This window comes from Lissotriton helveticus (assembly GCF_964261635.1).
Source record: "Lissotriton helveticus chromosome 1_1 unlocalized genomic scaffold, aLisHel1.1 SUPER_1_unloc_3, whole genome shotgun sequence".
In the NCBI taxonomy this organism is placed as follows: Eukaryota; Metazoa; Chordata; class Amphibia; order Caudata; family Salamandridae; genus Lissotriton; species Lissotriton helveticus.
Genome location: NW_027611670.1, coordinates 5,632,103 through 5,638,102, shown reverse-complemented (window position 1 = coordinate 5,638,102; position 6,000 = coordinate 5,632,103).

Below are 6,000 nucleotides of genomic sequence, written 5' to 3'. Positions count from 1 at the left end.
CAGTAACAAAAATGGAAGGGAGACCCACGCCAATGGTGCCAGGTCTAAAAAGTGTCCCCTCCAGCTGAAATGGGGAGAGAACTACCCTACCCCAGGGAGTTCTCATCACTAAGGTGGAAAAATCTGGACAGACCGTCAGCATTGGCGTGATCTGTACCAGGGTGATGTTCCACTGTGAAATCCATACCCTGTAGGGAAATGGAAAACCTCAACAGCTTTGGATTCTCACCCCTCATTTGCATCAACCATCTGAGGGGGCTGTGGTCTCAAGGGTCAGACTGATTTGCATATAGCCATGTTTGAACTGGGGTGGCAGAGTGGGCTAAAGAACGGTGATGGAATAAACCCAGATCTTTTGACTGGGTGTGAGTGTTTGATTGATTCAGATGCTCCGTCCATCACCACCCCCTTTTGTACTGCTTTTGGCCGCCATAAGTGTGGCAGGGGATACTCAGACGTGAGTCCCTTGCTTACTTTGCCACTGGATTCAAGCAAGCCGGGCTGAAGACGGCTGGAATGCCAAAAACCGGTCCTCGGAAGCTTGTTTCCGGTCCAGGGAAGACATGGCTTGGCAGTTCTGGCTGTACTGTTCCCATGAGGCACAGGGTCAGACTGATTTGCATATAGCCATGTCTGAACTGGGGTGGCAGAGTGGGCTAAAGAACGGTGATGGATTAAACCCAGATCTTTTGACTGGGTGTGAGTGTTTGATTGATTCAGATGCCCCGTCCATCACCACCCCCTTTTGTACCGCATCTGTGAGAGAACAGCCCCTACAGCATGCTCTGAAGCGTCTGTCTGCACAAGGAACTCTTTGGAGAAGTTGGTTGCCAGGAGCACGGGCGCCGTGCACATAGCAGTTTTCAGGGTCTCAAACGCTTTCTGACAGGTGTCAGTCCAAATCACTTGATTGGGCTGCTTCTTGGAAGTCAGCTCTGTCAAGGGTGCAACAATGTTGCCATAACCCTTGACAAACCTCCTGTAGTACCCTGTGAGTCCTAAAAAGGCCCTCACCTCTGTCTGGGTCGTTGGGGGTTCCCACGCCAGGATGGTTTCAATCTTGGGTTGGAGGGGCGTCACCTGGCCGCTCCCCACTTGATGCCCCAAGTACACCAGGGAACCCTGCCCGATCAGGCACTTACTCGCCTTGATCGTGAGGCCTGCCTTGCGCAGGGCATAAACACTTCCCAGAGGTGGCGCAGATGTTCGTCCCCTGTGACACTGAACACTGCTATGTCATCCAGGTAGGCGGCACTGAACTCATCCAGCCCAACCAACACCTGGTTGACCAGCCTCTGAAAGGTGGCAGGGGCATTCTTCTTCCCAAATGGCATAACCTGGAACTGGAAATGCCCATCTGGTGTGGAGAATGCTGACCTCTCTTTGGCCCCATCGGTCAGGGCGATCTGCCAGTACCCAGACGTCAAGTCAAACGTGCTGAGGTACCGTGCAGCCCCTAACCGATTGATGAGCTCATCAGCTCTGGAGATGGGGTGCGCGTCAGTCTTCGTGACTGAATTGAGTCCTCAGTAGTCCACATAGAACCGGAGTTCGGGTGTGGCACCCGGCGCTGCAGCCTTCGGGACCAAGACTACTGGACTGGCCCAAGGACTGATGGAGGACTCAATCACCCCAAGAGCAAGAATCTTTGAGACCTCCTCTTTCAAGCAGGCCCTGACCCTGTCAGTCACCCTGTAAGCCTTGTGCTTCATAGGTAAACTGTCTCCTGTATCCATGTTGGATTTGGCCTTTCTGGCAGGCTCACCACTGAACTTTTTGCGTTTTAATGTTACATCATTACAGTGATTTCTGGTCTTTGCGCACTTTAGCACTGTGGCGCAGTGTAAAGTGCGTGCGCTCTCTGAGTGCGTGTGTGAGATTGGCCTGCCCTCCCATAGGAATGCATGGAAGATATGTGTGTCCATGGTAATTCCTGATGCGTGGGGAGTGAAAGGCTGAGTTTGGTATGTGCGGACTCGTGTGATTAAATGCTGCGCGATGATGTGTGCGGCCTTAATGTGTATAGTGTGGAAGTGCCACTTCTAGAAGTTGGCCTGCCTGTGCAGTAAATGTGAATTGAATGTCTGGCTTGGATTGGCTGGAGCTGGCTGGTGTGCCTGGCTCCAGAAGTCAGGATGGGTCTGCCCTGGGGGTGAATGGGGAGATCTGCATGTTGATGGCAGGGAGGGGCTGCACCCGGGACCTGAATAGGGCTGCGCTTTCCCTCCACAATGCTGGTGCGACTGATGACCCTAGCCTGTCCTGTGAATGGGAAGAGGGGCTGAGCAAAAAAAAAGTGCTCCAGAACCAGCTGTGTCTGGTTTTCCCCCACCCATCACCCTAGAGACAAAGGGATTTTGTGTATAAAATGAGGCTGTGACCTCATGTTCAATGTTCTTGTTTTCCTGACTAGAATCTACCAGGGGCGTGCTGCTGCTGGGGCCCAGGGGAAGGCTTGCCTCCCTGGGCCCTGCCCAGCCCCTGGATTGCTGATGGACTTCGTGTGGACCCTTCTTCCTGGCCCTGGAAGCCTTGTCCTGTGATGTCCTGCATGTTGCTGGGCCCTTTTCTTTCCTGGGGGGGGTCATTCCTTGGGGGCCTGGTGGGCTCTGTGGCCCCCCAGCACCTGGTGAGCGCTTTATTCTGCATTTATAGGCAGAGCGCTGTTGTATTCCCTCTGGGGGAAGCGCTCCTGCCCTTGTGTTCCTCGGAGGTGCCCACCTTGTGTTTTGCCCGTATTTAGATTTAACTAAGCGCGGGTGCCACCCCGCTTATTTTTGTGGTTATCACCGCGGGTGCACCCCCGCTATTTACTTTTTCTATGAGGGAGCCTACCCCTCATTATAGCCTCCGACACGAGAAGCCGCCGCCGCGGCAAAACCGGAAGCAGGCCCGCACCCGCCTGACTGTAGGCGGGGCCTGGATTGACTCACTTCCGCTTCCCCCCTGCCTGGTGGAAGCCATGCCTGCTTTGCCGGTCTCCCGTAGGGAGAAGGAGACCGGGGATGCTGCCCGCGAAGGAAAAGCTGCCCGGAGCCTCGCGGGCTCTACACGAAGTCCCGGCCCATGAGGAAAGAGGACCGGGTAAGGCATGGCGCCTTTGGTATTTTTAAGAGCCCGTGGGGATCCCGGGGGCCCGTGTCCCCCAGAGCCATGCGTGGCTTCAACGAGGGCCTCAATGATCCCAAAAGCCCCAGTGGGGTTACCAACGGCCAGAGGGGCCGTGTTCTTGCCCCTGAGGACACCCGTTGTCCTAGAGCCAGAGGGCTCCACCGTTGGGGGCCAGTTCTTTTTCTGGATTGTGCATGATTAGTTTAGGAGCTCCAAGGGGCATAGCTGATTTCAGAGCCTAGAGGGCTTCACCGTATGCGCAACATGTATTTCTAGAGTCAGAGGGCTCCAACAGTTGGTGCAGTTTTGTTCTGAAGGGCTAGGGAGGGCCCCTGGCGCAGTTTTGAGATCCCAGCTGCTCAGCAAGTACTGGGAAGCTGCACCATTTAGGTTTTCCTTCCTAGGGACATGTACTTTGGACTCAGGAGTGAGTCGTACTCCTTCATCCCTACTTTGGCCTTCCCCAGCTGCGCAGCATTTAGTGCCAGCTGCAGCGCTTAGGCCCTGTTCTTGTCCTCAGCTGCCCAGCAAGTAGTGGGCAGCTGCTACGTTTAGGTTTTGGCGCAGTGGCGCAACCTGGACTTTAATGTGATTTCTGCGCTAAATGTGATTTATGTGCTTCTTAGGGTGCTAGGAAATGTACTGTGTGTAGGATGTTTTGCGCACCCTGTTCTGATACCTCTAGACATATGTTTATGCTTAGGAGGTTGTTTTACCTAGTATAGGTTCTACTAGGGAGTTCATGGTTCCCTGCGTGATATTTGCCTAAAGTGTTTAGGATTGCGTAGGTGGTGCTTACCTTTTACCAGTGGTTACTGGTTGTGTGCTACATTTGTTATTTGGTGCCACAGTTATTATATGTGCTAAGTGTTATTCCTACAAAGTGATAATTCTACCAGTTGCTAGTTCTAAAAGTGCTTATTCCTGACAGTGGCCCACGTAGCCCTGTCCCAAGTACATAATCCCCTGTAAATTCTGCCCGTGCCTATGGCACATTGTAAAGTGTTTGTTTCTTATCTAATGTGTTTGGTATAATACAAAGGCTATTTTTACATAGAACCTTGTGTGGAGTTCCTTTTGTGGGGGGCCTAGGATGTTGTTGCTGGTGGGTGTGTGCGCAAATACTTAACTTACATTGCCTCCGGGATAAGCCTTACTGCTCGTGGCACGTTACCTAGAGGGTGAGCAGGTGTTATCTTTGGCGTGGAACTCCCTTGCCCTGACTAGAGTGGTGGTTTCTGCCTGGCGTTGGCGCAAGCCTTAGCCAACCGCAAATCCCATTTCTAACAATCCACATCAAGGACGCACCAGTCAGTGATACTAGGAACAAGGGAGAACAGGTCAGAGAACTGCCTCAGCAACTGCCAGTAGTCATTCTGTTGCTCAGGGGTCAGGGTGGGAGAGAGGTTAACTCTATCCACTGACCCATCTTGCTCTCTGGCTACCAGGAGGTCAGGAAGAGGCTCAGTCTCCGCCTCCATTCCATCATCTGTTGCCAAGAGCATGCCCACTTCGGACCTCTCCAAGTGGGGCTTAAGGCGGTTGACATGCAGGAACCTTAAGGGGTTCCTAGGAGATTGCAAGTCCACCAAATAGGTAACTGGACTCTTGCGCTCCACAACCTCAAAGGGGCCTGTCCACTTATCCTGGAGCGCACAAGGCTCCACGGGGGCCAAGACCCACACCTTCTGTCCAGGCTGAAGCTCTACCAGAGTGGCATTCTGGTCATACCACCGCTCCATCTCCTCCTGGCTGGCTTCCAGATTTGCCTCAGCAAGTGCTCTGAAACGCCTAGTCTGGTTCCTGAAGGCCAGCATGTAGCTATATACATTCTGGGGAGGTTTACTGGGAGATTACTCCCAGCTTTCCTTGACCAGACTTAGAGGTCCTCTCACTGGGTGGCCATACAGGAGCTCAAAGGGGCTGGACCCTAGAGACTTCTGTGGCGCCTCACGGTACGCAAAGAGCAGGCATGGCAAGAGGACGTCCCACTTACGCCTCATGGGTTCTTCCAGACCCATAAGCATGCCCTTCAGAGTTCGGTTGAATCTCTCAACCAACCCGTTTCCTTGGGGGTGGTAAGGTGTGGTGAATGTGTAGATTACACCACACTCTTGCCAAAGGGATTTCATATACTTAGAGATGAAATTAGTACCCCGGTCAGACACCACCTCTAGAGGGAATCCCACTCTGGAGAAAATTCCCATCAGCGCACGTCCCACCATGGGGCCGCAACTGTCCTCAGAGGGATGGCGTCCAGGTACCAGGTGGCATGGTCCACCAGGACCAGGATGAACCTGTTGCCCATGGCTGTCCTGGGGTTCCAGTGGCCCCACAATGTCAATTCTCACTCGCTGGAAAAGGGTACTGACTACAGGGAATGGCTGGAGAGGATACTTCTGCTTCCTCCCACTCTTTCCACTTGCCTGGCAAGTCTGGCAGGTCCTACAGTGAGGATCAGAGTTCTTGTGCATTTGAGGCCAATAAAAGTGGGTGACAAGCCTTTCATAGGTCTTGTCCTGCCCCAAATGCCCTGCCAATGGCACATTGTGAGCCAGCCCCAGTAGGAAGGTTCTGAATCTCTGGGGTACCACCAACGCACGGGCTGACCCTGACTTAGGCTCTGAATACAGGAGGTCATTCTCCCAATACATTAAATGTGTTCCAGACTGATCACCGTTGGCCTGGTCTGCAGCCTGCTGCCGCAGACCTATGAGAGAAGGACACTCTTTCTGCGCCCTGCAGAATTCCTACCTGGAGGGGCCTCCTTCCTGCTGCCAATGGGTCAGCTAAGGCAGGTCCCCTAGTTCAGCTATCTGTTCCCCGGTAGGCTCCAGGGCATCCCCCTCAAGGTCTGCTTCCTCCTGGGCCGAAGGAACTACAGGTGCT